At 43.9% G+C, this 17077-nt stretch overlaps 1 protein-coding gene across 1 annotated transcript in view; it reads left to right on the forward strand.

The window, feature by feature from the left end:
- The first annotated feature begins 348 nt into the window (after positions 1-348).
- Positions 349-17077, forward strand: part of LOC126094937 (1-phosphatidylinositol 4,5-bisphosphate phosphodiesterase-like) — a 524263-nt gene continuing 507534 nt past the window's right edge. The window contains exon 1 of the mRNA XM_049909585.1: positions 349-393. The gene's annotated coding sequence lies outside the window, so the exon portion shown is untranslated. The remainder of the gene's footprint in view (positions 394-17077) is intronic.

Genomic DNA, 17077 nt, shown 5'->3' on the forward strand with positions numbered 1-17077 from the left:
AAGCAAAACCAGACTATTCTGGCTTCAGGAACCTGTGGAATTTCCAGTCACGAAAGTGGCGACACTCGCGGTGCACAGGACATGACAGGTCTGCTCGGCTCGAGTGCACCAGCAGGCGCGGCTGTGTCGTAACGGACTGTATACAGTGGCAGCGAGGACCCAGTAGACCAGGCGTGTGACGTCACGGGTCATGCGGCTCGCGCGCGCGCGCGCGTTGCGACAGAGCTGGGCCGCTTCCTCGCGGCGCCCGCCGGCTGCAGGCGGGTTAACCGACGCGGAAGCGGTCCGCGATAAGCAGGAGGCGCGCTCGACACGGCAGCCACGCACTGCACTCCGCACACTCTGCACTCGCCGCCCTGCTGACCGCCGCGAGCTGCGCTGTTCCACTCGCAGGTGAGTCCTCACGCGGCGCCGCCTGCTGCCGACGCTTTCTAGACTGCCGGTCAGGGCGCTGGGCGAAAGGCTGACAATTTCGTTCATCATGTTACATCTTTCGTGTGACATTCATTATTTAAATAATGTAATCTGCAACACTTACTTATTTTATGATGCTTAGGACAACGTGTTTCGAGAATTTACTCTGATTTTCGAGTGAATTTGTGCATTTGTGTACATGAATATGTTTCGTAGAGGGAGACCAAGAGATGAATACACTAAACAGATTCAGAAGGATGTAGGCTGCAGTAGGTACTGGGAGATGAAGAAGCTTGCACAGTATAGAGTAGCATGGAGAGCTGCATCAAACCAGTCTCAGGACTGAAGACCACAACAACAACAACAATATGTTTCGTGATGTTTGCATGTATGGTTTTCTGCCTCTCTTGCGTCCTTTTGAAGTTTAGACTGTAATCGGAAAATCGGACTAATTGAAAGAGTATTTTTAAATGCTAATGTTAGAAATGGGTTCAAAATGGTTCAAATGGCTCTGAGCACTATGGGACTTAACTTCTGAGGTCATTAGTCCCCTAGGACTTAGAAGTACTTAAACCTAACTAACCTAAGGACATCACACACATCCACGCCCGAGGCAGGACTCGAACCTGCGACCTCAGCAGCAGCACGGTTTCGGACTGAAGCGCCTAGAACCGCTCGCCCACAGTGGCCGGCTACGTAGGACAAACTGTCAGGAATTTTAAAATTATACACACTGAAAACATCAACTGTTACACACATAACCAGTTTACAAAATCAGCAATAGCAACACACATAAAAAACTGGACAGCTATTCGGAAAAGTAGAAGAAGACCTTAAGATACTCCACCACTCCCAAAAATCTGATAAAATGGATTTGATGGAGGAGCTTGAAATTTTTGTATGCTACAAAAAGCAAGGAGAAGAAAATTCTCAAAGACTAACTAGACAGTGTATCAGTTAATTTCTTCAAATGTTTCTTCTGCATATGACGACTGTAATAAGTTTCATATAAACAGGGCTACTACAAATGATTGAAACGATTTCATAAATTCACTGTAGCTCCATTCATTGACATATGGTCACGACACACTACAGATACGTAGAAAAACTCATAAAGTTTTGTTCGGCTGAAGCCGCACTTCAGGTTTCTGCCGCCAGAGCGCTCGAGACCGCAGTGAGATAAAATGGCGACAGGAGCCGAGAAAGCGTATGTCGTGCTTGAAATGCACTCACATCAGTCAGTCATAACAGTGCAACGACACTTCAGGACGAAGTTCAACAAAGATCCACCAACTGCTAACTCCATTCGGCGATGGTATGCGCAGTTTAAAGCTTCTGGATGCCTCTGTAAGGGGAAATCAACGGGTCGGCCTGCAGTGAGCGAAGAAACGGTTGAACGCGTGCGGGCAAGTTTCACGCGAAGCCCGCGGAAGTCGACGAATAAAGCAAGCAGGAAGCTAAACGTACCACAGCCGACGGTTTGGAAAATCTTACGGAAAAGGCTACACCCGATAACAAAGTCAAACACTTCGATTTTTCGGCGCGGTTGCCACAGCTCACGGAAGAGGATGCGTTCAGTGCGAAACTTGTTTTCAGTGATGAAACAACATTTTTTCTTAATGGTGAAGTGAACAGACACAATGTGCAAACCTGGGCGGTAGAGAATCCTCACGCATTCGTGCAGCAAATTCGCAATTCACCAAAAGTTAACGTGTTTTGTGCAATCTCACGGTTTAAAGTTTACGGCCCCTTTTTCTTCTGCGAAAAAAACGTTACACGTGTATCTGGACATGCTGGAAAATTGGCTCATGCTACAACTGGAGACCGACAGCGCCGACTTCATCTTTCAACTGGATGGTGCTCCACCGCACTTCCACCATGATGTTCGGCATTTCTTAAACAGGAGATTGGAAAACCGATGGATCGGTCGTGGTGGAGATCATGATCAGCAATTCATGTCATGGCCTCCACGCTCTCCCGACTTAACACCATGCGATTTCTTTCTGTGCGGTTATGTGAAAGATTCAGTGTTTAAACCTCCTCTACCAAGAAACGTGCCAGAACTGCGAGCTCGCATCAACGATGCTTTCGAACTCATTGATGGGGACATGCTGCGCCGGGTGTGGGAGGAACTTGATTATCGGCTTGATGTCTACCGAATCACTAAAGGGGCACATATCGAACATTTGTGAATTCCTAAAAAAACTTTTTGAGTTTTTGTATGTGTGTGCAAAGCATTGTGAAAATATCTCAAATAATAAAGTTATTGTAGAGCTGTGAAATCGCTTCAATCATTTGTAATAACCCTGTATGTACATTTCCTCATTAGGAAAAAAATGTAATCGATAATTTAGTAGTCAGTAGTGGAAAAATAATGTAATCCAAAAACGCTCTAACAACTCTGGCTGTGTACAAACTCTTTGTGAAATCATAACGTCGTAATGTCTTTGCAGCATATTTTGTAAACGAACATTGTAAGTGATGATTCGCGTGTATGTTGTATTTTGTGTAATGGAGGAAGCACAATACCTGTAAGGAGACAAAAAATACAGTATGAGATTTTCACTCTGCAGCGGAGTGTGCGCTGATACGAAACTTCCTGGCAGATTAAAACTGTGTGCCCGACCTTTGCCTTTCACGGGCAAGTGCTCTACCATCTGAGCCACCGAAGCACGACTCACGGCCGGTACTCACAGCTTTACTTCTGCCAGTATCTCGTCTCCTACCTTCCAAACTTTACAGAAGCTCTCCTGCGAACCTTGCAGAGCTTCTGTGAAGTTTGGAAGGTAGGAGGCGAGGTACTGGGAGAAGTAAAACTGTGAGGACGGAGCGTGAGTCCTTCGTTAGCTCAGTTGGTAGAGCACTTGCCCGCGAAAGGCAAAGGTCTCGAGTTCCAGTCTCGGTCGGGCACACAGTTTTAATCTGCGAGGAAGTTTCAAAAAATGTAGTTTCTAACATTAGCATTTAAAAATACTGACATATATTTCGTCCGATTTTCCGACTGCAGTCTAACTTCAAAAAGACTCAAGAGACGCAGAAAATCACATAATTTGCAAACATCACCAAACATATGCTTAGAAACGAACGCACAATGAGAATAAATTGTCGAAGCGCTTTGTGCTAAGCACTAAAAGTAAGTAACTCTTTCAGTTTTCATTATTTAAATCATAAAATACGCAGTCACCTATGTCCATATTACACGATGCAGCAGAGGCCCCTTTCACGAATCGCACACAGGCGGACGTGGAACAGCGAATGGGAGTTCTCTCTGGTGTAAACGCCATGCTTGCTCGCACAAACGGCATTCTGTCTCGCGCAGATCGCATTCGCAGTTGTTCGCTAGTTTTTCGCTGGTTGTCGGTCTTCCGGCGAGCCACCAAAGAAGTTCCCTTCCGTTCGCTCCAGTGTAAATACTGCTTCGGGTACAAGCCAATGGTGTTAGACACAAGTGAATCGAGTGACCACTGTTTGCCAATGCGCTTTGGCGCGGTATAAAGGCGGCTCAAGCTGTACGCCTGTGCAGCATCGTCCCAGGCTTACATGACTAACTACAGAGCGCTGTGTAGTAAACGTCGCCCGATTACACGATACAAGCAGAGGTATTCTTGGTGCGAATCCGCATGCGTCGACGAGAACAAATAAAAGAACATTGAAATAAACTGGGTGGCTATAACTGAAGTGCACCTACTCGCAGAGGTCCTGTGTGGGCTGTAATTAACGTGTAGCAGCGAAACTAGGCAGACATTCTAAAGCGTTGACATGGCGCCGATTTAAGCAGAAAAAAATTCCAATTTTCGCTATCAGTTGCAAATCTGGCGCTGCACAGCATATCCTCGACGTCCCCAGATCTCATATTGAATGAATTGTAAAAGTGACAGTTAATAATAAAATCAACATTACGCCTTTTACTTGTTTGACCTTTTCTGCCAAAATCACGTTCCTAATCCATTACATATCAATACATTTCTATATGGCATTCTTGTATTCGCAGCTCCTGATTTATACCTGCTGGTCAAAACTGGAAATCATTTTTTTCAGCTTAAATCGGATCTACATTAACACATTAGAATGTCTACCAAGTTTCACTGGCGTATGTTAACTGCAGCCCATGCTGGACCTCAGTGCGAAGATGCACTTTTAATTATGACCACCTGGTAGCAGAAGTTTGTGCCTACACAATCGTTTTTTATTTGCAAATGGAATCGGAAACCCAACGTCTAGCGTCTGGTTGTGTTCGAGTATAATGACTTTTCTGGAGACTAGAAATCTACTCTGTAGGATTCAGCATGGGTTTCGAAAAAGACGGTTATGTGAAACCCAGCTCGCGCTATTCGTCCACGAGACTCAGAGGGCCATAGACACAGGTTCACAGGTAGATGCCGTGTTTCTTGACTTCCGCAAGGCGTTCGATACAGTTCCCCACAGTCGTTTATTGAACAAAGTAAGAGCATATGGGCTATCAGACCAATTGTGTGATTGGATTGAGGAGTTCCTAGATAACAGGACGCAGCATGTTATTCTCAATGGAGAGAAGTCTTCCGAAGTAAGAGTAATTTCAGGTGTGCTGCAGGGGAGTGTCATAGGACCGTTGCTATTCACAATATACATAAATGACCTGGTGGATGACATCGGAAGTTCACTGAGGCTTTTTGCAGATGATGCTGTGGTGTATCGAGAGGTTGTAACAATGGAAAATTGTACTGAAATGCAGGAGGATCTGCAGCGAATTGACGCATGGTGCAGGGAATGGCAATTGAATCTCAATGTAGACAAGTGTAATGTGCTGCGAATACACAGAAAGATAGATCCTTTATCATTTAGCTACAAAATAGCAGGTCAGCAACTGGAAGCAGTTAATACCATAAATTATCTGGGAGTACGCATTAGGAGTGATTTAAAATGGAATGATCATATAATGTTGATTGTCGGTAAAGCAGATGCCAGACTGAGATTCATTGGAAGAATCCTAAGGAAATGCAATCCGAAAACAAAGGAAGTAGGTTACAGTACGCTTGTTCGCCCACTGCTTGAATACTGCTCAGCAGTGTGGGATCCGTACCAGATAGGGTTGATACAAGACATAGAGAAGATCCAACGGAGAGCAGCGCGCTTCGTTACAGGATCATTTAGTAATCGCGAAAGCGTTACGGAGATGATAGATAAACTCCAGTGGAAGACTCTGCAGGAGAGACGCTCAGTAGCTCGGTACGGGCTTTTGTCAAAGTTTCGAGAACATACCTTCACCGAAGAGTCAAGTAGTATATTGCTCCATCCTACGTATATCTCGCGAAGAGACCATGAGGATAAAATCAGAGAGATTAGAGCCCACACAGAGGCATACCGACAATCCTTCTTTCCACGAACAATACGAGACTGGAATAGAAGGGAGAACCGATAGAGGTACTGAAGGTACCCTCCGCCACACACCGTCAGGTGGCTTGCGGAGTATGGATGTAGATGTAGATGTAGATGGTATATCTTCATTGCCCGCTAGCCAGCCCTTGCATGCTGCAGATCCATATGCTGCACAATCGGCTACCCTCAACGCTTCACAAATTTCAACTCCAATCGCAAGCAGCTCAGCCAGCGAACCAAATTCATCACAATAACAAAAAAAAAAAAAAAAAAAATAGATGTTTCAGACTCATTCTAATGACTCACGTCACTCTATGAATTCTCCGAGTGAAGCAAAATTGTGCATTCGTAATACAGACTTAAGGACGTTACCAGCTTGTTGATTTGACAGTTGTTACTTTTTTAGAACTACTGACGGCCTTGGGAGAGCCAGTCCTGACAAAACTCTACCATCTGGTGAGCAAGATGTGTGAGACAGGCGAAATACCCTCAGACTTCAAGAAGAATATAATAATCCCAATCCCAAAGAAAGCAGGTGTTGACAGATGTGAAAATTAACCGAACTATCAGTTTAATAAATCACAGCTGCAAAATACTAACGCAAATTCTTTACAGGCGAATGGAAAAACTGGTAGAAGCCGACCTCGGGGAAGACCAGTTTGGATTCCGTAAAAATATTGGAACACGTGAGGCAATACTGACCCTATGACTTATCTAAGAAGCTAGATTAAGGAAAGGCAAACCTACGTTTCTAGCATTTGTAGACATAGACAAAGCTTTTGACAATGTTGACTGGAATACTCTCTTTCAAATTCTGAAGGTGGCAGGGTTAAATACAGGGAGCGAAAGGCTATTTACAATTAGTACAGAAACCAGATGGCAGTTATAAGAGTCAAGGGGCATGAAAGGGAAGCAGTGGTTGGGAAAGGAGTGAGACAGGGTTGTAGCCTCTCCCCGATGTTATTCAATCTTCATATTGAGCAATCAGTAAAGGAAACAAAAGAAAAATTCGGAGTAGGTATTAAAATCCATCGAGAAGAAATAAAAACTTTGAGGTTCGCCGATGACATTGTAATTCTGTCAGAGACAGCAAAGGACTTGGCAGTTGAACGGAATGGACAGTGTCTTGAAAGGAGGATATAAGATGAACATCAACAAAAGCAAAACGAAGATAATAGAATGTAGTCGAATTAAGTCGGGTGATGCTGAGGGAATTAGATTAGGAAATGAGACACTTAAAGTAGTAAAGGAGTTTTGCTACTTGGGGAGCAAAATAACTGATGATGGTCAAAGTAGAGAGGATATAAAATGTACACTGGCAATGGCAAGGAAAGCGTTTGTGAAGAAGAGAAATGTGTTAACATCGAGTATAGATTTAAGTGTAAGGAAGTCGTTTCTGAAAATATTTGTATGGAGTGTAGCCACGTATGGAAGTGAAACGTGGACGATAAATAGTTTGGACAAGAAGAGAATAGAAGCTTTCGAAATGTGGTGCTACAGAAGAATGCTGAAGATTAGATGAGTAGATCACATAACTAATGAGGAGGTATTGAATAGAATTGAGGAGAAGAGGAGTTTGTGGCACAACTTGACAAGAAGGGACCGGTTTGCAGGACATGTTCTGAGGCATCAAGGGATCACAAATTTAGCATTGTAGGGCAATGTGGAGGCTAAAAATTGTAGAGGGAGACCAAGAGATGAATACACTAAGCAGATTCAGAAGGATGTAGGTTGCAGTAAGTACTGGGAGATGAAGAAGCTTGTACAGGATAGGGTAGCATGGAGAGCTGCATCAAACCAGTCTCAGGAGTGAAGACCACAACAACACTTTTTTCTTAATGTAAAGTTCGCTGCAGTTACGGATTCGCCATTATGATTACACGTTTTGTGAGATAAATGAAATACTTTCACTGTTCCTGGCTTGTTCTTTGTAATTTTTGTTCCTGATAGCAAGCCTTATATGTCAAGTGGTCTTGAACCGCCGGCCGGTGTGGCCGTGCGGTTCTAGGCGCTTCAGTCTGGAACCGCGTGACCGCTACGGTCGCAGGTTCGAATCCTACCTCGGGCATGGCTGTTTGTGATGTCCTTAGTTAGGTTTAAGTAGTTCTAAGTTCTAGGGGACTGAGGACCACAGATGTTAAGTCCCATAGTGCTCAGAGCCATTTGAACCATTTTTTGGCCGTGTATCTGCCTTTAAGCCAGGGATTAACAACTCACTGATTTTGAGGCTGAGCGCTCGTGGATGCTCAGGCTTTTGCTCGCGAGCAGAGCAGCTGGGGCTCAATCGGGAGGATCAGTACTGATAGCAGCAATGTCAAGAGGTCACTGTGTAACACCGACAATATCTTCGGGCATTTCAAATTGCACTGCGAGGAATCTTATTTTTTTGCACAGACAGATAATCCAGTAAAGTGTTTAGCGTGTCATAAGACACTAAACACCTTCAGAAAGCTCAATTTACAAAGGCACTACAAGCCTTACCATGTCAAATTATACGGATACGAAAATTTGAGGGGTCTGAGCGCGTACAAAGGCGCATTAAAAGGAAGCTTTCTCATGAGGAGGAAAATGAGGATGTAATATCAAGTACCTTTGCAGGTCAGAAGAGTTATAAACTTGCACTGCTTTTAGCAAAGTTGTTGCGCCCATTTACAGATGGGGATTTGTTAAAACGATAATCGGTAGTTGTTGCAGCTGCATTTTTAACCGCATTTGAGATATACCATTTTCGCTTGGGATACATTGAATGTGTTCGCAATTTGCAAATATGGACAACCATGGGCAGTATAACGGAATGACGACAGTGAAAATCTGTGCTGGCGCGGGATTCGAACCCGGATTTCCCGCTTATTTCGAGCCGCCTCCTTACCATTTCGCTATCCGAGCACAACTCAGGCCAGCCCCAAACTTCCGTACGTCGTCAAACCGTGCGTCTACATCCTACACTCGTACATCCATTACGTTTATTCCTGTACAGCTGAGACATTTTACTTGAAAGTCGCTTATCCGGTGTTGGTGGATAAATACGATATTCCTGTGCCTGTATCATACACAAATACGATGCAAAGTTTCTTCGGACATGCATCGTATTTCTGAAAAATACATGCACTGCAATATTATATTTTCGCTTGGTGTCATCATCAAACACGACAATCGTGCGCCCCACATCGGTTATGACAGACGTTCAGAGCCAGCTTGCTGTATCTGTATAAAGAGTTGGTTGCATATTCTTTAGCACTCTATAGAAGTGTATATATATGACAGACGCACCAGTGGATGTGGTTTTCTTAGCGGGGTTGAAGAATGCAGAATATGTGGGTCTGTCATGATTTTATTAGTTTGTGATGATGATGATTTGGTTTGTGGGGCGCTCAAGAGCTTGGTTATCAGTGCGCAGACAAATTCCTAATCGCTCCTCTTTCCACTCTCGGTATTTTCCTGTGTGGTGATGAAATGATGAGGACATAACAAACAACCAGTCCCTCGGCAGAGAAAATCCACGATCTGGCCAGGTATCGAACCCAGGACCCCTCGATATAGAGGCAGCAACGCTAACCACTAGACCACGAGCTGTGGACTTTTGTTAGTTTGTGTATCTACAGACAAGCAGTAGTCATGATGGAGAATGAATGAGGAACTGTAGCGCAACTGAAGTGGAAAATGAAAAATGCTCCAGTGCCCAGTTCGCACTGGTCCTGCTGCTTGAAGTAACTGATCTGCAAAGCTATGGGGAATATAAAGATAGTCTGTATACACGTCCTCACACAGCTCCCCACCTTGTTCCTTATGACGATGGAGTGGGTACAGTAGTCGCTGCAGTGCGCATGCGCGGAGCTAAGTCAATATTGCTTTTGATTAATTGGCGAGGAGAAGTGACAACAGCGTTTCGGTTCGCTAGGAATGTTCGGCAGCGCTTCCGAAATGCTTACAGAATAATGTTGTGACTCTCCTTCGAAAGCAAAACCGTTCGGTGGGTTCGCGTACCGAACCGATCGGCAGAAGGGCGGAAAGCTACAGAATAGGGCCCCAGGCCTCCGCTCACCGTCTGCTCGTGGAGCACGCTCGGTGTGAAGCCCTGCCTTTAGGTGGCGTTCGCACGGGCGGCGGGGCTGTGCCCAGCCGGCAGCAGTCGGAGTGTTCTAACGTTTGTGGCGCGAGCCCGCTGAGGCATGCTTCACTCACTGCAGTCAACGTTTCACACATCTACTGTCCATTTTCTATCAAAAGTGACACCGCGCTATTTTATTTTACTTTATTTATTTATTTTAAAGAAAGAAGAAGTACCATCACATTCACGTTCCATGGGAAAGAACTGCATGTATTGTAATGGTAGAGGCAAATTTTTTCATAGTTTTGGAGCAACAGGGAATTATGGAGCAATATTTTCTTCCATCTTTTAATTACTATTTCAGATAAAGTGATGAAATCGAAAGGTGAACATCTCAGGAAAAAACCTTTGCCAAAGTGAAATCACAACGCAGTTTCACTTGGCCTTGGTTTCACTACACGAATTTCATAAAAGATGTTTTAATTCCAAGAACTGCACATAGTTTCTTGTCAGTGGAAACAGATCCAATAAGCCAAACGGAATTACTTAAAAAAATTTCGTTTTCAATGTGTATGCAGCACAAGATGAAGATCATTCTGAGAGGTGATTATTAGCTCTAACTGATGAACCATCGCTATTGCCAAGTGCCACATCATTAAGTAAATATTCCAGAATTCGAATGAAGAACAGTTCCCAACATGAGTAACTTAGCAGATATCCCCAGTACACCAAAGCAGGGCTTTCGGTCCAGATTGTATACCAATCAATTTCCTTGCAGAGTACGCTGACAGAGTAGCTCCATACTTTGCACTCGCTCCTAGAAATATCCGTACTCAACGACTGCAAAGTTGCACAAGACAAACCAATACCCAAGAATTACACACACATATCACTAACGACGATTTGCAGTTAGGAATTTGGAATATATAGTGTGTTCGAAAATTATGAATCACCTCGAAGAAAACTGTTTATTGACAAATAGCCAACATGTATTCATAAAATATCGTTCTTGTGAAACAAGACTAGCTATTTATTCTCGTGAAGTAGTGAATGTTATCGACAGGGAACGTCAAGTTGACACCATCCCTCACAAGTGACCTCTAACCTTGCGTGTCTATGGGGTATCCTCTCAGTTGTGTGACTGGATTCGTGATTTCCTGTCAGAAAGATCACAGTTCATAGTAATCGACGGAAAGTCGTCGACTAAAACAGAAGTTCAAAAAATGGTTCAAATGGCTCTGAGCACTATGGGACTTAACATCTATGGCCATCAGTCCCCTAGAACTTAGAACTACTTAAACCTAACTAACCTAAGGACAGCACACAACACCCAGTCATCACGAGGCAGAGAAAATCCCTGACCCCGCCGGGAATCGAACCCGGGAAACAGAAGTAATATCTGGCGTTCTCCAAGGAAGTGTTATAGGCTCTCTGTTGTTCCTGATCTACATAAACAATATGTGTATGATGCAAAAAGTGGCCATTGACTTTAACTCGTGAAACGTGTGAAGTCATCCACATTAGCACTAAAAAGAATGCGCTAAATTTCAGCTCTATGATAAATCATACAACTACAAACGCTATAAACTAAATGTTTAGGCTCTACAATTACGAATAACTGAAATTGGAATGATCGCATAGATAATAGGTCTTCTAAAGAGACAACGTGCACTAAGTTTGTCCACCCTCTTCTAGAATATTGCTGTGATCCGCATGAGATAGATTGACGGAGGACATTGAAAAAGTTCAGAAAAGGGCAACTCGTTTCGTATTACTGCGAAATAAGGGAGAGACTGGCACGGGTATACGGTACTACACAAACAGGGGTGGCAGGCAGAGGCGTTTTTCGCTGCGGCAGGACCTTCTCGTGAAATTTCAGTCAGCAACTTTCACCTCAGAGTTGGCTCGGAGCACTATGGGACTTAACACCTGTGGTCATCAGTCCCCTAGAACTTAGAACTGCTTGAACCTAACTAACCTAAGGACATCACACACATCCATGCCCGAGGCAGGATTCGAACCTGCGACCGTAGCAGTCGCACGGTTCCGGACTGAGCGCCTAGAACCGCAAGACCACCGCGACGGGCTCACCTCAGAGTGTCAAAATATTGTGTTGGTGCCCACTTACATAGGGAGAAATGATCGTTATAATAAAATAAGGGGAAGTAGAGCTCGTACGGAAAGATGTAAGTATTCGTTTTTCCCTCGCGCTCTTCGAAGGTGGAACAGTGGACAAGTAGCTTAAAGGTGGTTCGATGAACTCTCCGCCAGGCACTTAATTGTGAATTGCAGAGTAATCATGTATTTGTAGATGCAGATTAAGAAAAAATGAAAGAAAACTTGACAAAGAAAGTAACACAATGACGACAAATTAACTTTGATGAAGGCAGCCAAGAGGCCATCCGAGATGACGACACTTGCTACTATCTGAAGAGTGTCAGGAATGCAATAAACGCAAAGACAAGTACCTATAAAACTTACGATGCAAGCGCATCTGTATAATGAATGGGACGTAATGAGTTCTGTGGAAAGTTTTCCTACAAAACATGACTGTGCACTAATTCGGCTTACTTTATCGTGACAAACATTTTTCCTTCTGCTTTTGTACTCCTATAAAATTTGTTGTATTTTGAAATTTTTCTTTAGTGTTCTGCAGCAGATACTGAAGCGTACTACCGTTTGTTATATAACGCGAATAACCTTTACCAGAGAAGTTTTTTAGTTCTTCATGTAAGGAAACAAAATTCCTAAATTTTGGTCAGTATTCCTGTAATGATTCCATAACCTGCTTCTTCTGTTTTTCGAAACTCGATGAGGTACTGCGCTGTCAGAACAATGCCAGCGCAATGACACAGACTGGTTGCCAGAGAACAGCTGCCGGCTGCACCTGTGTATCTACGACCGTGTCTGTCGGCTATCCGAGAGTGGGAATTTTCTCTTCAGTGCTGATCAGCCAGGGAATGAGAAGTAAAAACAACATGCAGTAGAAACAAAGCCGAAGACACGCACTTCGCGCCGTTTAAGCTGGTTTGAGCTGCAGTAGGATACAACACCACATCTGCATCGATGAATAGTAATTCTTTTACGTGGCGTGCAGTATTTGATGCCACGCTGGACCCTCCCATTACTCTTTCTGTTAAAATATAGAAATCGAAATGGTAACACATTGGAGAAAGTACAATTTAAATATTACGGAACGTGAGATCATGTAATCCATGGAAAAGTCCATTAACAACGAAGTCCTACTTCGCTTTGATTTCATGATATAAATTTTCTAAAAGAAATATCACTGCTAAGAACTGTGCACGGTTCTATGGAAGTGGAGATAAGATACTTACTTGCAGCTTGTGGTACTGTATTCTCTCAGAAATACGAAAGCTAAAATGTCGAAAAGGACAACTTTGTGTATTAATCTCTTAAAAAAAAAACAACTATGATTTTGTCATGTCGTAACACAGGATAGAGGGGAGACAGAAAGTTTGAAGTCAGTCTGAAATTTCCGAGCGGTGAGGAGCAAATGCAGAAAGACAAATTCCCAATGAAGGCAGATTGGTGACTTGTGTCAACGCCAAAAATTGTCGCAGGGCACCTACGAGAGGCGCGGATTTTGGGGACACAACAGGATACTTGCTGCGGAGACTCGTCCAATTCAGGCGTCTTATTAACACTATTTATTTGTGGACTAACTTCTATACTGAAAGCTAATTCTAAAAATTAGGAAAAGCAAACGAAGCAATCGTTTGCGCAACGGAAGTCAGTGTTCTGACGTCACGGGGGTGGGTGCTAAGTCACCAGCACGTTAAGTACAAACCTGAGAGCAGTACTCCGAGTGAGGAAAACAGGCGTGTCGGAGCCTACCGAGGCTGGCCACGGGCGACACGGAGGGGGCGCCCCAGCGAGCTGACTGAGAACTCCCTGGGAATACAAAGACACGTGTGTAAAGAATCGTGGCGGCGCACTCCCTTCCTATAGTCGACCCACCGATCCACCGGCACTTAACAAGCTTCAGCCAATCCGGTGAGTCGCTCTGCACCTCCAGGGCGCCTCTACCCAACCTCATTTAGATCGCTCCCCTACTCCTTCTTGGTAGGTAGCCTTCCTTTTGGATTTTACATTAACAAACTCCAAGCTTGGCTGACAGCTAAACGTAATTTCCACTCCTATTATGGGAAGCGACAACGGTGTTTGCCGTCGCTTGGCCTCGCCCCCCGTCCTTTTGTGAATGAGGGGCTGCTGTAGTAGCGCTCTGATCTGTGTGAACCCACTGACGTTGCATTTCTCAGGAGCAAGTACCAAGCTTGCTCCCTCTGCTAAGTCATGCCTTTTCGTGGCCATCTTCAACAATGGCGTCGTACAAAACCGTCCACGTGGTAGACAGAGTTATCAGTTAATTCTCTGAAATGAAACCTCTCCTCTGGGACAGCTGCCCACAACGTCTGCAATTTGCAGGGCTCTAGTGTTACTATTTAGCTGCGGTAACCTAAACGCTACCACTTTTGCCTATGGTAGGTGGCACGTACGTAAGGATCCTGATTGAATTGCATCCATTCATGTCCATTATGCATTTCGACGGACTTGGGCAATTCCAGCAGGACAATGCGACACCCTAAAGGTCCAGAATTATACTGTGTCTTTGATTTACTACCTTGGAGTGCCGTTGATGGTACCCAGCAGCCTTAAGCGTAACAACGTGCAAGTCATCAGATCGTCAATACATGTCAACTTGTATTTCTGTCGAAGCTGCAAAGAGAAACATGCTTTATTTCCAGTGACTAGTTTCTGGCACGACGTCCATTATCAAACCATCGCCTCCATCATAAGTATTGAAATACACTGAAGAGCCAAAGAAATTGGTATATCAGTCTCCCGCGAGCACGAGAAGTGCGCCAACACGACGTGGCATGGACTCGACAAACGTCTGAAGTAGTGCTGGACGGAACTGACACCATGAATCCTGCAGCGCTGTCTATAAATCCTAAGAGTACGAGGGGGTGAAGATCTCTTCCGAACGGCACGTTGCAAGGCATCCAGATATGCTCAATAATGTTCATGTCTGGGGAGTTTGGTGGCCAGTGGGTTTAAACTCGGAAGAGTGTTCCTGGAGCCACTCTGTAGAAATTCTGGACCTTTAGGGTGTCGCATTGTCCTGCTGGAATTGCCCAAGTCCGTCGAAATGCATAATGGACATGAATGGATGCAATTCAATCAGGATCCTTACGTACGTGCCACCTACCATAGTCGTATCTAGACGTCGCATATGACTCCAACTGCCCACACCCCACACCATTATAAAGCCTCCACCAGCTTGAACAGTCCCCTGCTGACATGTGCGGACCATGCATTCATGAGTTTGTCTCCAATAGAATACATTTCAATTTCAGTTTTATTATGCCAAATGTATTTTTGTGATGGCTATACAGTCAACGCATGTTAACATTCTGTCACTGGAGACTAATGTATAGAATTCAGAACTTACAATTACCATATTAAAGTGGATGTCAAGAATGACCCTAACTGATGCCAAATTTAAGTTTTTTGAATTTAAGTCCAGTGATAAATCATTAGTGATAACACTCTCTTCACATTAGCATTCTGGCCGGGATAAGAGAAGTAAAAGTGATCTATTTCCAGCAGTTCGGAGCATTGCTCTTCCGACACACGGCTTTTGAAGAACAGTACCCACTTTTTGATAGCTAACAAACCAATGAACTCTACATTTGACTTATTTTCTTTCATGGAAGACTTTAATTTCATGACCTGATCAAACAAAATGCTTTCATTTAATTCACAATTGCTTTGCTTACTATGCCGTTTAAAGAATATTCTACCTTACCCATGCAGTTGTTGTCAGAAGAAGTAACCAGGCAAAACGTTGCATTTGTGCAGAGACTCACTCCATTCCTTGAGATAGTCAATAGCTGTTTCATAACATGATATGTATTCATCTTGGAACTTCAGATATCGCGCTTTTGGAAGATCAGCTAGCAAATCCTTCATTTTTGTACTAATAAAAGCGGGATTCTGACTTTCTGTTAAAGCGTCATTTACTTCAGTGTAACGCCGTCCTAAACTCATTTGATTCAGTGCAAGATTACTCTCAGGAGGTTTGTGAATGGTGACGGTGGTAACTGTACCTTCCAGAGAATAAATTGCAGCAGCCACTGCTTTGCAGTGTATCCTAAGAATATATATTTTTTAAACTGGGTTTTATATTTAATTAAAATGGTAGCCTGCTTTTCGATCGGCGCTGTTTTTTTCTAATCTTTGCATATCCTTTCAGTTGGATTTGGTTAGACGGCTTAAACCATGTTTCAGAAATACAAGCTGCTGGTGTTTGATTGCTGCTAAGTTCCCTATGTCCAGATTGCTGATCGTGCATTACACTGAAGAACTTTAAAGGCTACTGTCAGATTTGCATAAGTCATCACCAGTGTTCCGCATAACAATTACCGTTTGCACACCTTGATTTTTAGGGAAAAAAGTTAGCATTACGAAAGGGCAAAAGCTGTTAATCGCACCATCTCGATTGTGGTGAGATGTGATTAGAGCAGTGGGAGGATATGAACTGTTCTGTATACAACTCTCAGAGTCCTGAAATTCACATAACGTAACAGAATGAAAGTGACCTCCCCTAGTAGCCGCACACGTTAGGACGCCGGTTTCGGGGTTCGCGGAAGCGCACCGGCGGATTAACGACGAGGGCTGGTGTGGCAGCCAGCCTAGATGTGCCTGTTAGGTGGTTTTCCTCATATCACTATGTGAATAGCAGGCTGGTACCCACGTCCCACATCAGGTGCACTATTCGTAAACTTTTCGAAAAAGTTCACGCACTTTCGCATGGGATAACACTAGAAACGGACAGATGACATGAATACCGTGCAATTTGTAGAGGGTTGCGGAAGGGGTGAAGACAGAAAAGGCATCCGGCTACTCTCTGCCGCAAACATTATCAAATCCAGACTAATGTGCCGACGCGACGGTCTGAAGATGATAATAACGTCAGCGAAAAGAAGAAAGATATCGGAATAGCCGAGCTAGTACGGACCGCGAGTGAATGTTTTATTTTTGTAAGATCTATGAGCTGGAATCGATATAAACGGGCCCTGTGGCATACGTCACAACACGTGACACTACAGGTTTTAAGAGTTACAGCGACAGTCTCCTGAAGCGAATTACAGTTTCAGACTTCGTAGTAGCGCATTTAAATACACTCGACATTTCGAAAACACATTATTTTATGGGTACTTTTCCATTGACATA

Source organism: Schistocerca cancellata, chromosome 8, assembly GCF_023864275.1.
Source record: "Schistocerca cancellata isolate TAMUIC-IGC-003103 chromosome 8, iqSchCanc2.1, whole genome shotgun sequence".
Taxonomy (NCBI): Eukaryota; Metazoa; Arthropoda; class Insecta; order Orthoptera; family Acrididae; genus Schistocerca; species Schistocerca cancellata.